Here is a 17,651-nt window from a genome sequence, read left to right on the forward strand (position 1 = left end):
ACGTGGTAATTAACTACAATGACCATAATCTATTGCAAGTCTACTTGTCAGGTCTGTGTTTCTTTTTATGCCAGCTACATTTTATGCAATCCAGAGGAGAGCAGTTACTTTGCCAGGTACATGCTCTCATTGATTGATAGTTGGTATTCAGCAGTCACATGCCTTATATACTTTGAAGAACTACTAAAATATTGATTTCGTCTTTCATTAATTGTTTTATTCTGTGTTGTTACAGCATTCAACCCATATAATGCATAGTGCATTTAATGTTTATCATAATACCTATGGTTATTGCTTTTCAGAATGTGTACTACTGACACATTGCAGTCGTATTCTGTTTCGGACACATGCATTTCTAGCTAGCCATAATGCATTGTAAGCAAAGATAGCACCCATGTTCAAGCCAGCCAAAGGCCGAGCCCAGTGTCTACTCTAAGTGTGCAAGCAAGCAAGCAACTGTCTGCCACGTTAGCAAACAATGCTTGCTAGCTTTCCAAATATTTTTATTTATTTTTTTATTTCACCTTTATTTAACCAGGTAGGCTAGTTGAGAACAAGTTCTCATTTGCAACTGTGACCTGGCCAAGATAAAGCATAGCAGTGTGAGCAGACAACACAGAGTTACACATGGAGTAAACAATTAACAAGTCAATAACACAGTAGAAAAAAAGGGGAGTCTATATACAATGTGTGCAAAAGGCATGAGGAGGTAGGCGAATAATTACAATTTTGCAGATTAACACTGGAGTGATAAATGATCAGATGGTCATGTACAGGTAGAAATATTGGTGTGCAAAAGAGCAGAAAAGTAAATAAATAAAAACAGTATGGGGATGAGGTAGGTGAAAATGGGTGGGCTATTGACCAATAGACTATGTATGTACAGCTGCAGCGATCGGTTAGCTGCTCAGATAGCTGATGTTTGAAGTTGGTGAGGGAGATAAAAGTCTCCAGCTTCAGCGATTTTTGCAGTTCGTTCCAGTCACAGGCAGCAGAGTACTGGAACGAAAGGCGGCCAAATGAGGTGTTGGCTTTAGGGATGATCAGTGAGATACACCTGCTGGAGCGCGTGCTACGGATGGGTGTTGCCATCGTGACCAGTGAACTGAGATAAGGCGGAGCTTTACCTAGCATGGACTTGTAGATGACCTGGAGCCAGTGGGTCTGGCGATGAATATGTAGCGAGGGCCAGCCGACTAGAGCATACAAGTCGCAGTGGTGGGTGGTATAAGGTGCTTTAGTGACAAAACGGATGGCACTGTGATAGACTGCATCCAGTTTGCTGAGTAGAGTGTTGAAAGCCATTTTGTAGATGACATCGCCGAAGTCGAGGATCGGTAGGATAGTCAGTTTTACTAGGGTAAGCTTGCCGGCGTGAGTGAAGGAGGCTTTGTTGCGGAATAGAAAGCCGACTCTTGATTTGATTTTCGATTGGAGATGTTTGATATGAGTCTGGAAGGAGAGTTTGCAGTCTAGCCAGACACCTAGGTACTTATAGATGTCCACATATAATCATTAGTCTCATGAGATGTTTATTTCAGAGAGATTTTTGGAGACTGAGACAACCCCAAATATAGCCACAGAAAGCCATGTGCATGGGATGAATGGGACTGATAAAGGCAGAGCTGCCATTACAACTCAGTAAGTGTGCTTGGCTGGAACAAAAGCCTGCACCCACAATGGCCCTATGTGAATATAACTGGCCACCCCTGCCCCAGACCATCACCAGTCTGACATGAATACTGATGGAACAGGCATCAATGAGAGAAACTACACAATTAAAAATATCACACCAAAAAGGGGAATCTAAAAGTATTAGCCATACCTATTGAATTGTCTCAATTATATGTCAATGTGATTTAGCATTCTCTGTTTTTCAGGTTTCTCACAACGAAAGAAAAGTTCCATGAATTACTGGAGGGAAGGGTCCTAACGGTGACAAGGCCAGCGGTGATGCAGGACCAAAGGAGACGACAGAGGACTCTATGGAAGAGCCTCAAGGGAAAAAAATGAAAGTGGACCCGGATGAGCAGGAGAGGACGGGGAAACCGGACAGCAAGCGAATGCGAGGGCAGGACAAGTCCAGGCCGCACATGAAACCCACGAGCAAAGAAAACAGACTGTCCTTCCATTATTCAGGTAGGAATGCCACTTTAGGGGATAGATGAAAGGGCCAACTACTTTTCATGCAACCTGGGACTTTCCATCTTAGAAATCCCACCAAGTCATTCAGTGATGTTTTCCCTTTACCTATCAGGAGCATGCTCAATTGAGTTTCCTGTAGACCTAATTGTTTATCAACACCAATTTAATATCCCCCCCCCCCAGGAGCGTGAGGCCAAATGTGTCTAAGGCGACAATTGCAAGTTCTTCCATAACATTGTGGTGTACATGCGGCAGGTAGGCTAGTGGTTAGAGCATTGTACTAGTAACCAAAAGATTGCAAGATTTAATCCCACAGCTAATGTAAAAATCTGTCGTTATGCCCTTGAACAAGGCAGTTAACTCACTGTTCCTAGGCCGTCATTGCAAATAAGAATTTGTTCTTAACGGACTTGCCTAGTTAAATAAAGGTAAAATAAACATGGCCTCTTAGCCCACCGATGTTGGAGAGCGCTGCTACCTCTGACACTTTTGGTAAGTGGCACTACGGCCTGAGCTGCCAGTTTGCCTGGGCCAACACCAGCGCTGACCTCAAAAACCTGGTGAACGAGGAGCATGTGAAAGCCATGGAAAGGAGAACGCCAGTGAGGAATAGCCTGGACAAGGACATGCAGTGGCGCTTCCACAACAAGGTGGTCCCCTTTACAGCGTCTGACGCCTACACGAAGACCATTTTCAAAGGTGGACACAAAGCAGGAAAAAGCTGCAGCAGCAGAGAACGGTAAGGCTGGGTGGTTCTGCCATTATGTGGGAACGGTATGTTGCCTGGGTTGTATTCATTAGTCACACACCATAGCAAAATGTTTTGTAACAGAAAATGGTTTGCAACAAAAATAGTTTCTATTGGACAAATTCAGGTAGGGGCCTTAATCTTCGAATAACAATTAGAGGTGACTGGTGACAGTGGCAAGGAAAAAACTGCCTGGCTAGGAAATATAATAGATCTGTGCGATTAAAAAAAATCAATAATAATAATAATCATTTTACATTTTTTGAAAGGGGGGGATACTCTTCCAATGACTGTGAATTTATTTTATGGTGTCTAGAGGTTTTTCCTTGACAAGTTGTTTACCTTTTGAAAAATTGCAGGTTAGCCAGGAGGACCTGGCTCTAGTGAAGACCATTGTGCGTTGACTGATGCTGATGTCATAAAGCTACTACAATGTGAAAAGAAGCTGGTACGTTTGAGCTGTTCGTCTGAAACACAGTGCAAGGTTTTTTGTCTTGCATGTCAGGGATCTGAGTGGCACTTTGTATATTAGGCTCATTTAAATATTAACAACCCATTTTAATATTAAGAAGTTATATAAACCAAATAGTACATTTATGAATATTGTTTTTATTCTTCCTAAAGGTGGACTTCAAAGACAAGCTGTATCTTGCACCCTTAACAACAGTAAATTGGTCCTTGGAACAGAATTGGCCACTTTCCCAGACTTAGATTATCCCTACTCCTGGACTGAAACCCAAGCTCAACTGAATCTATTTTTAAAATAGTTTCTTAGTCCAGGAATAAGCTTCTTCTGGGTCCTGGAAACCGACCCAATGTGCTTGATATGTCAACTGTATGTAAACTGTAACAGTTTAGCTTCCGTCCCTCTCCTCGCCCCTACCTGGGCTTGACCCAGGGACCCTCTGCACACAACAACAGTCACCCACGAAGCATCGTTACCCATCGCGCCACAAAAGTCACGGCCCTTGCAGGGCAAGGGGAACAACTACTTCAAGGTCTCAGAGCAAGTGACATCACCGATTGAAACACTATTAGCGCGCAACACCGCTAACTAGCTAGCCATTTCACATCGGTTACATAACCATACTCCAAAGAGGATCACAACTTTGTGCTTCATATACTCTATGATTTTGTGTGTTGTGTTCTGCATTATGTATTTTAGAATTATCGAATAAAACGAGAACGAAGACCAGGCTGAAAGTAATACTTAGATTAGTATTTTTTTTAAAAACTGATTAGCAATGATAATCTGAATACTCGAGGAGCATAGGCCATCGATAACTCCTGTCCATTGCACTTTGTTCTGGGCAGTATGCTTAAGCTTGTTCCACCCCATGCCGGTTCTAAAAGTGATAGTCGTGGAAGTGGTAGTAGATCACTCCAAAGTTTCAGATTTATTTCTCGTTTGTTGTGTGGATCTAGCTATTTGCCTCAATTTGAAATAAATGGGAAAGATTGGGATAATTTTCGTCCATTTCAGATTTGTCCTCCTGGGAATTTGAGCTCAAAGTAAAGGTATTGAAACAATACCAAAGTCACCCCACCTATGTTTTTGAAAAAAGCTGAGGGATAGACAGAGTTATGGATGCAAGGGCTGATAATAATGCCAAAATGATAATAGAATAATACAATTACAATTTTAACCATGTTTAGAGGCTATAGTGTTTGTTTACATTTACTTTGTTTAAAACATTGGAGTAAAACGAGCTTATATTAGGGGTTCTGGTGGGGTACAGCAGTTGAACTAAGCTCATGGGGCATTTACAACTTATATTACTTAAGAATCTATGCGTTTAGTTGCTACAAAAAAAAAAACATGTAGCAACTAAGGATTCTAGCTTTAGGGCCTTGGTCTGTACTAAAAGTCTGATAATTTAAAATTTTAGGTGGAGAGATGCTTTCTTGACGCAATGACCAGATGTACAGAGCAACTCAACAACAAAACCGACGTGGACTTTGTGGACTTCAGCTCGGGGTGTCCCATTGACTTTGTGTGCAAGAAGGCATAAACTTCTGAACCTATCACGTGAGGAACCTATCACGTGAGGACCGAAATAAGGTATTTCAATGGACATTCTCCATTGAGCTTGCTTTTAAATCCAGGATAAATCTTAATCTGTGTGGGGAAACCAGCCCTCTAAAACAGATGATTAATATGGTCTTCCCTTTCTTTAGGGCGGAGGTTGTGGCCTGATGACGTGCACCAACAAGTTTGAGCAAATCATCCGAGGAATGAACTCTAAGCGATGCTTCTATATATAGAATAATTCCTTATTTGCTCAACTATGTTATTGGAGATGTTGCACTCGATGCAGGCTCAATAAAACGCTCAAAGCATTTGAAAGAAAATAAATATTACTTGAACTCAGTTCTGGTATGTAAAGGGACTTGGTTGTTCTGTCCTCTGGTTCTGGATGTTCCATTGACTGTCAAGATTTGTACCGGCGTTCAGGATAAGGCCAACATCGCGCACAAACTCATCCCAGAGATGAAGTGGGTGGTGTCCATGATCACCGTACGTGTGTCAGAATGTAATGCTGAATCCTAAATCGATCTAGCCCAAGTAAACTGTTGTGTATTGTTGGGGTCTTTGGTTGTGTCAGGGATGTGTAGCATAAGAGTAATTTAAAGTATCTATGCAGCTGCATGGCAGGTCCAGGGAACAGTGCTATACCAAGTCAGCTGACTGGGACTACATTAATACCTTCTCCGAATTTGCCAGCCCCATCCCACTCTTTGGTGAGTTAGATTTGGAGATTTCATTAGTCAGATGCAGATGTAATAACAGTGAAATTCTTAAACTCCGAGCTCCAACAGCGCAGGCCAAAGGGAAGTGAAAGAAACAATAAAGATAATGGTCCCGCTTTAAATGACGTGCAGTTTATAAAGGTTTCATAAATACCACAAATGTTTTACAAATTATCTCTAACCCTATGTCATGCTTTATAAAGGGTTCATAAATGTGGCATAACTGTGTGACAGGACCAACAATGTAAAATGTGACATAACCTACAATGTTTTTGGTTACTGGCCCAAAGAGCTTAACTGCTAGGCTACCTGCCACATATGGCGATAATCCCTGAGAACTCTCTCTGGAAGGTAAAAAGGGCGACATTTGATGACTAAGTATTCCAAATTGGGAGAGCAGAACCTTGCAAGTTCCTATACGTTTCCCCTGTCGCACCACTTGTTGCTGATCATAGAATGGAGCCCTTCGCCCTTGTTTTGTCCCCTCGATAAACTGTAAAACCTATTGGTTGTATATAATCCGTTTGGTTGTTGAAGGAAAGCCAAGTCTCATTGAAACAATGTATGCTGCAGGATCTGATGTCCCTCACACTGAGTTCAAGTTTATTCATTATTGATTGAACATTGGCGAGTGGTAAACTCTGTAATTGAGGACAGGTTGCCGGCGTCTCAATCTCACAAAGTGTGTATGTTCGTGCATGCATCTTTGTGTGAGCACCTGTTAAACCTAATATCTCTTCTATGTAGGTAATGGGGACATTTTGTTTTACGATGACACCATGAAGGCTAGAGAGACTGAAGTTTCGGGTATTATGCTGGCAAGGTTAGTATCTTAATGGAAAAGAAAAGACAGTGCATTCGGAAAGTATTCCGACCCCTTAACATTTTCCACATTTTGTTACGTTATGGCCTTATTCTAAAATGTATTAAATCTTTTTTTCCCTCATCAATCGACACACACAACCACATAATGACAAAGCAAAAACTGGTTTTAAGACATTTTTGCAAATGTATAAAAAAACAGAAATATCTTATTTACATAAGTATTCAGACCCTTTGCATGGAGACTCAAAATTAAGCTCAGGTGCATCGTGTTTCCATTGATCATGCTTGAGATGTCTTTACAACTTGATTTGAGTCCACCTGTGGTAAATTCAATTGATTGGACATGATTCTGTAAGGTCCCACAGTTGACAGTGCATGTCAGAGCAAAAATTGTATTGTCCTAGGAGCTCTGAGACAGGATTGTGTCGACACAGATCTGGGGAAGGGTACCAAAACATTTCTGCAGCATTGACGGTCCCCAAGAACACAGTGGCCTCCACCATTCTTAAATGGAAGAAGTTTGGAACAACCAAGATTCTACCTAGAGCTGGCCGCGCAGCCAAACTAAGCCATCAGGGGAGAAGGGTCTTGATCAGGGAGGTGACCAAGAACCCAATGGTCACTCTGACAGAGCTCCAGAGTTCCTCTGTGGAGATAGAACCTTCCAGAAGGACAACCATCTCTGCAGCACTCCACCAATCATGCCTTTATGGTAGAGTGGCCAGACGGAAGCCACTCCTAAGTAAAAGGCACATGACATGACTCTGGCCTGAATGCCAAGCATCACGTCAGGAGGAAACCTGGCACCATCCCTACAGTGAAGCATGGTGGTGGCAGCATCATACTGTGGGGGTGTTTTTCAGCGGCAGGGACTGGGAGACTAGTCAGGACAGAGAGATCCTTGATGAAAACCTGATTGAGCGCTCAGGGCCTCAGACTGAGGTGAAGGTTCACCTTTCAAAAGGACAATGTCCCGGAGCACACCACCAAGACAATGCAGGAGTGGCTTCGGGACAAGTCTCTGAATGTCCTTGAGTGGCCCAGCCAGAGTCCAGACTTGAACCCGATTGAACATCTCTGGGGATACCTGAAAATAGCTGTGCAGCAATGCTCCCCATCCAACCTGAGAGTTTGAGAGGATCTGCAGAGAAGAATTGGAGTAACTCCCCAAATAAAGGTGTGCCAAGCTTGAAGTGTCTACCAAGAAGACTCAAGGCTGTAAACGCTGCCAAAGGTGCTTCAACAAAGTACTGAGTGAAGGGTCTGAATACCTATTGTAAAAATGTCTTCACCTGTTTTTGCTATGGCATTCTGGGGTATTGTGTGTAGATTGATGAGGGGAAAAATTATTTAGTCCATCTTAGAAGAAGGCTGTAACGTAACAAAATGTAGATAATGTCAAGGGGTCTGAATACTTTCCGAATGCAATGCATCGTACTTTAGATTTCACGTCATTTGACCGATCAGAGGAGTGTGCTCTGAGGCTGAGTGGATAGAATATAGCTTACTCTTAACCAATTCTTTCAGATCTACACAAGTGCATAGGGAGGCTTGATGAGGGGCTTGGGCAAGGTTCGCACAAGGTATATTTCAATGTGTTTTGTGCTCTGGTTGCCAGATGAGCTTGCTCATTCCACCCACACTGCCATTCAGTCAGGCGGGTACAGAACTGACTGATTAGGCCTGCCAAATGTCACATCAATAGCTAAAATGCCGGGCAAAATATATTAAATCTAGCCTTTTGTGCGTATGGAGCATTTCTAGGATCTTTTATTTCAGCTCATGAAACATAGAATCAGCACTTTTCATGTTGTGTTTTAAGTTTTTGGTCAGTATTAGTTTACCCATTTTTTTTCTTTTACCACTACATCACTGGACCCAACCCACACAGTGTAAGGTGCAGTAAATGCGTCGGACTTTGACATTGCTAGCATGGGTGAATCGGCCCTGGAAGGGGAAAGACAACGCTACATCCTGCACTGGCTCCAGTTCTACATTGTGACTTTTTCTCTCCGGAGCTTTTTTGCCTCATTCACTTTATCAAGGGGCAGCCATGCTCCTGCCGTTCTGGTGGCCGTTCACGTGCAGGTTACCTCACACAGCCCACCCGCCCTTCTCCCGACCGGCGACATTAAAGCTGCCAGTCTGAGCAAGACTCTTTTTCTTAGCTATTAAGTAGTAGAATCCCAAATGCCCAATAAAAATACAATAGTCATTAAGCTGGAATTGTGTAGTAATTCGAATAGGAAATGTGTGTTCACCAGTAGGCATCTCCCAAAACTCTGCTCATCACTACTCAAATTACATCATTAGTACTGACTTACCACTCATGTATACAGTAAATAAGTAGTGAAACACATATTATTGAGTAGAACTTGTGATGAGTTGTACATATTTAATTATTTCATGAGGTTGAGGTGATATACTGCCATCTGGTGGCGACTAAAAACATTTGCATAATACAAACTATTAGAAATTGGTCCTTTTAAAATAAGTATTAGTGCTTGCAAAAGTACTTAAGTTCTTGAATTTGACTTGCCACTGTCTGTACGAACCTTGGGCTAAGGGTTGATTTGAGATGGGACGCACGTCAATTCAGTCTCTTAACCCTTAACTCAGTGGTTCTCAAACCTCCTCGGGGACCCTCCAGATATTTCACAATTTTGTTGTAGTCCTGAACTAACTCACCTAGTCAAGGGCTTGATGATTAGTTGACAATTGTGATCAGGTATACTTGCTGTGGATTAGTTAATATACATGTAAAGTTTGGGGTCCCCGAGGTGAGGTTTGAAAGCCCCTGCCTTAAAGCTGCAATATGTTACTTTTTGGGACAAGCTGACCAAATACACATAGAAATGTAAGTTATAGATCTGTTATTCTCGTTGAAAGCAAGTCTAAGAAGCAGTAGATATATTCTATGTGAGCTATTTCTATGCTAATTGGTCATTTTTACGTCTCTTACTTTCGGTTCTGTACACCAGCTGAAAATGTTTGGTTATAGAAAATATATTTCACAGCGGTTTAGATGGTACAATGATTCTCTACACTATACTTGCTTGTTTTGTCACATAAAGTGAAATTAGGCAAACCATTAGAATTTTTGCAACCATGAAATGGCGGTGTGATTTCACCATAGTGCATCTTTAATTGACTCCAGCTCTGGTTGTAAAACAGACCTGCCAAAATGCACGCATTTTGCGTACAACTACGCAATTCTCTGTCCATGTACGAGATCCGAGTTAAAGGTACACAGAAATGAATAGGGCCTGATTATTATTACTATTATTATATTTATTTTTTAAAACATTTCAATAAAAAATAAATCCACTGTGTAAATATAACATCCCGATTCTAAAGCTGCAACACACAGACATGTACGGAGTTTGTGTCAGCGGACATGGAGATTAATACAGCATTATTCAACGTAGTTACTCCATGTCTGTCCCTCCTGTTTGTTGTGATGTTGAGTTTGCCGACTGTCAGCTACCGAGGTAAAGACAGATTCAGGTTGGATATTCAAAGGATATTCGCCTGTAGTTTTCCTTATGTCCACCAACAGCAGTTAGGGACTGTCAACATAGTGACAAATCAACATTTTCTCATTTCAATAGCTCTTTAACCATTACTCCTAAAACATCCAAAACTGGTTCTAGCTAACCCGATGGCATAGTCACACATTGCACACACCTTTTTTTGGTTGATTCACATCTCACACTATTTTAAATTATTTATTTACATTTTTCAATTTCAATAGCTCCTTGGTCATGTGACCTACTGACTTCACACAAGGTTTAGCATGTACACTCAGTGGGCCTACACATTGCACACCCTTTAAGTTTGTCCATTTTCATCTCACGCAATTGACATGAATTTTCAATGTTTTCAGTGGTTCAAATTTCAATAGCTCCTAGGTCATGTAACTTACTGTCCTCAAACAAGGTTCGGAATGTCCACTGACTACCATTCTATATTGCACACCATTTAGTTTGTCCATTTTCATCTCACTCGATTTTACACACTTTCAAATGTCAGTAGCTCCTTGGTCATGTGACCTACTGCCTTGAAACTACTTTCAGAATGTCCACGCAGGTTAAAATATCAAAACAAACTCTGAACCAATTATATTAATTTGGGGACAGGTCGAAAAGCATTAAACATTTATGGTAATTTAGCTAGCTAGCTTGCACTTGCTAGCTAATGTGTCCTATTTAGCTAGCTTGCTGTTGCTAGCTAATTTGTCCTGGGTTATAAACATTGAGTTGTTATTTTACCTGAAATGCACAAGGTCCTCTATTCCACCAATTAGTCCACACATAAAACGGTCAACCAAATCGTTTCTAGTCATCTCTCCTCCTTCCAGGCTTTTTCTTCTCTTGACTTTATATTGCGATTGGCAACTTTCATAAATGACGTGCATTACTGCCACCGACCTATTTTGTCTTTCACTCACCCACGTGGGTATAACCAATGAGGAGATGGCACGTGAGTACCTGCTTCTATGAACCAATGAGGAGATGGGAGAGGCAGGACTTACGCGATCTGCGTAAGAAAATAACTGACTTCTATTTTAGCCCTTGGCAACGCAGACACTCGTTGTTGCGCACAAGCAGTGTGGGTGCAATAATTGAATAATCTAGATTTCTCCATTTATTTTTGATACGCTTGCGCACGTGATGCGAGCGGTGTCGTCAGCCCGGAACTTTTTCAAGCTAACATTAGCGAACATAAGATGGACATTCAGTGGGTTCTAAAGTGCCAGCAGTTCACTTGCATTTTCCAGGGAAAGAAATTAAATGCAAATATGAAATTTAACTGGTCGCGTTTGTGCGAGTGTGATATACATTTAATTCTGCGTCCCATAAAGTTGTATTTCCCACCTAACATTACGAGGATCATGAAACCTGATAGACTGTAACTGTAATTATGATTCACGTCACAAAAAGCATTACAAAATTATAATAAAAAATAAATATAAACATCTTGGCATTAAATGGAGTTGGGAGTTATCTACAGAGGCAATGCTTCTAAAATGCCTTTGCACTAGATTTGAGATGTTATCAATTTTGAAAATCTTAAATGATGTATGTGTTTTACAGAAATAGGCTAAAACACCGGACTCTTCAGGCTGAAACACCGGACTCTTCAAGGGAACAGTGTTCAGATTCCCTTTGCAGTAGCCTACTTAAGCTTAGTGTAGACAGTTTTTGCGGTCTGTGTTGATGCAATCATTTGTTTTTATGTTTTCAAAATGATTTAGCTTTAAGTGATGATTAGGAACCGTGCCTAAAAAGCCAATTCTTGTGAGCTGGCGCTAGTCATTGGCCCTGTTTGAGAGGTGCCAAGCGTTCCTCTACTACAGTATAGAGACTAAACTTGGGGCCAAGGCAAGCTGGATCTGAAAACCTATGCAGATGTCAGAAACATGGCCTGGTCTACTCCCACCTTTTGACTGTGATGCTGGGGATATTGGTCATATTCCACAGCAATGCGGACTGCGAACAAATATTCAGTCTCGTTTACAAGAACAAAACCCAGTACAGAGCCTCCCTCAGTACAGACATGCTGAGTGCCCTCGTTACCAAGGTTTCAATGATTGCCAGAGGAACTGTTTGCCACCGAGAAGTCTACCCTGATGCACTGCTGTGTAAGGCTAAATCTGCTAGCTACCAGGCAGATCTGTCTAGGAAATGATTTCCTGAACATTTGAAGGTCTCCAGAAGATTAGTTCTCACCCACTGTTTCCTATCATAGTTTTTTCCCCGTTTTTATTATGTTTATGTTTATTTGATACTGATGCTCTGCTTCAAACATTTGTTCTTATCATAGAGTAAAAAATGGCTTTACTGTGTATGAGATGTTTGTATATTTTGTACCTAAACAAATAACTTATTATTTGTTTAATAAAATTTAAAAAACTCCAAGAATAAAGGCCCTTTGTGTGTTCTTTCAAATCACACCTTGTTAGTGACTTTTACCATATGTGTAAATGGAATGCTGTCAAGAAAGAAAGTACTCCAACCTTTTTATAGACTTGATTTGGTACAATTCTATTATTGCGATCAGACTCTAACAGCGTGTGCACTCTCCAATTTGCCACACGCATCTGGTACTCTTAAAAAGTTGGACAGGGTTAGACGGTCTCTTTTACTTTTCTTCTCCTGCAGGAGTGCCCTCATCAAGCCCTTAGTTTTCACAAAGATCAAGGAGAGGCGGGACTGGGATATCTCGTCCAGTGAGAGGCTGGACTGACTTCACCCACTACGGCCTGGAGCACTGGGGCTCGGACACCCTAGGCCTGGAGAAGACCAGGAACTTCCTGCTGGAGTGGCTGACCTTCATGTGCAGGTGTGTACTCGTATAGACAGGAAGTATCAGGTGGTATTCACACTTTGTAGTAATACTTAGAAACATGCTCATTTGTTTTTTTGGTGTGCATTATAGGTTGATCAATAGATTGATGTAGATGAGGACAAACAATTATTGAAGAGAACCTGCAGGACTGTATTTGCCACAAAACGTAGAGTTCAACCACTTAAAATATTATTGAACATATTTAATGTGGACATGCCAATCTAAACCTCTCTCCTTTGTAGGTACATACCAGTTGGGCTGTTGGAACGAGTGACACAGAGGATCAACGGGCGACCACCCTACTACACGGGCAGGGACTACCTGGGGTCTCATGGCATGTCAACACTTAGGGCACTGGATCAAGATTACGTGAGGATCACTGTTGCCTATCCTAACCTAGGTTCTTTTGGCAGTCAGCGTGTTTTCATTCACATTGATCTTTTGACTCATTCTGTGGTTGAAACTTCCAATACAGAATTGCTTGGTAGGAGGTTGCAAGAGCAATGTCTGTCTCAACCCTTGTTCTCGAGGACTGTATATGGTGGCTTCTTAACAAGTCAATAAGATAAGGAGAGATGGACAGTTAATGCTCTGTAAAAATAGTCCCATTAACATTTGTCAGTTGGTTTGAATTAGTATAGATTACCTCTATACCAGGGGTCTGCAACAGGTCAATTGTGAGCTACCAGTAGCTCGCAGCCCACCTATGAGTAAGTACATGCAATTTTCACGTGTTCTACCGCAAACTGTCATTAAAACTTCTTAGAGCTAGGGGGCAGTGTTCGAAAGTTCGGATAAATGACGTTCACAAAGTAAACTGCCTGTTACTCAGGTCCAGAAGCTAGGATACGCATATGGTAGCATTGGATAGGAAACTCGCAGAAGTTTCTAAAACTGTTAAAATAATGTCTGTGAGTATAACAGAACAGATATTGCAGGCGAAAACCAGAGGAAAATCCATCCAGAATTTAAAAAAAATTGATTTAAAAAAAATTGAGGTCACAGTCCATTTCAACGCTTGTCTGTAGGATATACAAATAAATAGCTCACAGATTGCAGTTCCTATGGCTTCCACTTGATGTCAACAGTCTTTAGAATGTGTTTCAGGCTTGTTTAAAAAAAATGGAATTAGTAGTTGTAGTTGTTGTTTTTCAAGGTGGTTATCATTTTGAGTGTAGTCTTGTGGCACGCGTGGATGAGGGTGAGCACCTCATTATTTACCTCCGGTAATGAACATACTACATTCCGTCTTATATTTTATCGTTTATTTACATATTAGGGTACCTGAGGATTGATTAAAAATGTTGTTTGACATGCTTGGACGAAGTTTATTGGTAACTTTTGTGATTCCTTTGTATGCATGTTGAACTAGTGGAACGGGTGGATTACTGAATCAAACGCGCCAACTAAACTGACTTTTTTGGGATATAAAGAAGGACTTTAATCGAACAAAACTACCATTTGTTGTGTAGCTGGGACCCTTGGGATTGCAAACAGAGGAAGATATTCAAAGGTAAGTGATTTATTTTATCACTATTTCTGACTTTTGTGACACCTCTGCTGGTTTGGAAAATGTTATTAATGCTTTTGTATGTGGGGCGCTGTCCTCAGATAATCACATGGTATGCTTTCGCCATCAAGTATTTTTGAAATCTGACAACGCGGTTGGATTAATAAGAAGTTAGGCTTTTAAATGATGTAGGACACTTGTATGTTCATGAATGTTTAATATTACAATTTTGTCATTTGAATTTGGTGAGCTCCAGCTTCACGGGATGTTGTCGATTTTGATCCGTTAACGGGATCCATACGCTAAGAGGTTTTAACAGACACCACAAGCTCCCATCTACTCTGTAATCAACGCAACATTTAATTTATCCCACCCCTGGTTAGCCACTATTTTGCACACTCTTGGCATTCTCTCAACAAGCTTCATGCAGAATGCTCTTCCAACAGTCTTGAAGTAGTTCCCATATATACTAAGCAGTTGTTGGCTGCTTTTCCTTCACGGCGGTCCAACTCATCCCAAACCATCTCAATTGGGTTGAGGTCGAGTGATTGTGGAGGCCAGGTGATCTGATGCAGCACTACATCACTCTCCTTCTTCGTCAAATAGCCCTTACACAGCCTGGAGGTGTGTTTGGGGTCATTGTCCTGTTGAAAAACAAATGATACTCCCATTAAACACAAACCAGATGGGATGGCATATCGCTGCAGAATGCTGTGGTAGCCATGCTGGTTAAGTGTGGCTTGAATTCTAAATAAATCACTGGCAGTGTCAAAAGCAAAGCACCATCACACCTCCATGCTTCATGGTCGGAAACACATATGTGGAGATCATCCATCCTACTCTGCATCTCACAAAGACACGACGGTTGGAACTAAAAATCTCTCATTTGGACTCATCAGACCAAAGGACAGATTTCCACCGGTCTAATGTCCATTGCTCGTGTTTCTTTGCCCAAGCAAGTCTCTTCTTATTGGTGTCCTTTAGTAGTGGTTTCTATGCATTAATTCGACAATGAAGGCCTGATTCACACAGTCTCCTCTGAACAGTTGGTGTTGATGTGTCTGTTACTTGAACTCTGAAGCATTTATTTTGGGCTGCAATTTCTGAGGCTAGTAACTAATGAACTTATCCTCAGCAGCAAAGGTAACTCTGGGTCTTTCTTTCCTGTGGCGATCCTCATGAGAGCCAGTTTCATCATAGTGCTTGATGGTTTTTGCGACTGCACTTGAAGAAACTTCTTGAAATGTTCCAGACTGACTTATCTTCATGTCTTAAAGTGATGATGGATTGTCGTTTCTCTTTGCTTATTTGAGTTTGAGCTGTATGACAACCCTACCTTGTCACAACACAATTGATTGGCTCAAACGCATTAAGAAGGAAATAAATTCCACAAATTAACTTTTAACAAGGCACACCTGTTAAATTAAACACATTCCAGGTGACTCATGAAGCTGGTTGAGAGAATGCCATGAGTGTGCAAATCTGTCAAGGCAACGGTTGGCTTCTGAAGAATCTCAATATAAAATATATTTAGATGTAACACTTTTTTGGGGGGGGTTACTACATGATTCCATGTGTTATTTCATAGTTCTGATGTCTTTCTTGACTATTATTCTACAATGAAGAATAAAGAAAAACCCTGGAATGAGGAGGTATGTCCAAACTTTTGATTGGTACTGTATATCATGAGTAAGTTTATAATTTGTATATATTATTTATTTGCAAACTTGTCCATGAAATGAAAAGCAGCCATACAGAACCAGTGCTCGACCGGCACATTCCTCACTCGCTCTCTCGTGTACACTAAGGACCTGGGGAAGAGTTGCAGGGGAGAAGAGAACAATGTCCCTAGTTAATGTCTAGAAATAAAATAGGAGCTCGCAACGTGTTTCATTTTTTAAAAATCAGCTGAATATCTTTTCCAACTACACACAACACGCTGAATAGTTTCATGGAAAAGGGTTTTTAATAATAGTCAATCATATGTTCCCTTCTCCACAGTGGAATGCTGCTTGGACATATGTACCCAAGAATATCAACTTTCTGCCCAAGCATAAGACAAATGCTTACAAATGAATGTGTGTGAATGCTCAACAAAATGTTATGATGGTAAAGCTTTTTTCATTCTTTTATTTATTTTATTCAAGTCAACAGCCATGAATGTACTTTACCTATTACATGAGTAATACACTGGAGTGATTTAAAAATGACAGTAAGTTTATGTAAATTATTTATAAAGAATGTATTCGGAGTGGTGTGTATCTTTTACTTGGAAATGTATTTTCTTACCATTGCACCAAATAAATACTGTATATGAAAAAAATAAAATAGAAAATACAACTGATCTTTTCCCAAAAGCATCTTAAGGCTAAGCTTGTTAGAACCATGGGATCCCAAGGTTCTAACAATGGGATCCTATGGTTCGAACAATGAACTTAAGATGCCTAAGGGAGACCGGGCCTTGGTCACTTCTGGTCTTCATGTTTACACTGATCACAGCACAGACCATCCCCAGCAGATCACAGCGCAGCAGTGTAGAGCACACAGAAAGTTGAGTCAACGCCAAAAGGGTTCCTCCAGAAAAAGTCTTAGGGACTGACACACACACACCTTGTCATAGAAGTCAGCAATCCAGTACATAGCCGTGGGAAGTAGGGGTGTTGGGGGGAGGATGCAGCACCCCCGTGAAAATGTTGAATAAAATAAAGTAAAGTTCTTACTAAAGTAGTGCACAGGGCTTTTACTAGTCCTGTATTAGTGGACCGGATTTATAGCTGTCTGTAGCGTGGGCAAAATAGAAATCTCCCCACCCCCAAACATCTTCAAGCAGCTATGTACCAGTACGCCACACTGTCCTCCAGTGAGTTTGGAAAGGACTAGAAAGGAGCGAGATGTAATTGTTTGGCCATCCATGTCTTTGGGCATTGCTGAGCAGTCTGTCTGTACACCACACAACCCTATCAAACTTGGTAAGATCATAGTTACAGCTGATGTAACCGATGTGAAATGGCTAGCTAGTTAGCGGTGATGCGCGCTAGTAGCTTTTCAATCGGTGACGTCACTCGCTCTTGAAGACCTTTAAGTAGTGGTTCCCCTTGCTCTGCAAGGGCTGTGGCTTTTGTGGCGCGATGTGTAACGATGCTTCGAGGGTGACTGTTGATGTGTGCAGAGGGTCCCTGGTTCGAGCCCAGGTAGGGGCGAGGAGAGGGACGGAAGCAATACTGTTACATTGATGCTGTTGATCCGGATCACAGGTTGCTGCAGAAAAGGAGGAGGTCAAACGGGGGGGGGGTGAGTGTACCGACTTTATATGCGCTACAG

At 41.4% G+C, this 17,651-nt stretch overlaps 1 pseudogene; it reads left to right on the top strand.

Annotated features, from left to right (window-relative positions):
* The first annotated feature begins 1,528 nt into the window (after positions 1-1,528).
* Positions 1,529-16,406, top strand: LOC118397673 (tRNA-dihydrouridine(47) synthase [NAD(P)(+)]-like; annotated as a pseudogene).
* The last annotated feature ends 1,245 nt before the right edge of the window (positions 16,407-17,651 follow it).

This window comes from Oncorhynchus keta, chromosome 19, assembly GCF_023373465.1.
Source record: "Oncorhynchus keta strain PuntledgeMale-10-30-2019 chromosome 19, Oket_V2, whole genome shotgun sequence".
Classification (NCBI taxonomy): Eukaryota; Metazoa; Chordata; class Actinopteri; order Salmoniformes; family Salmonidae; genus Oncorhynchus; species Oncorhynchus keta.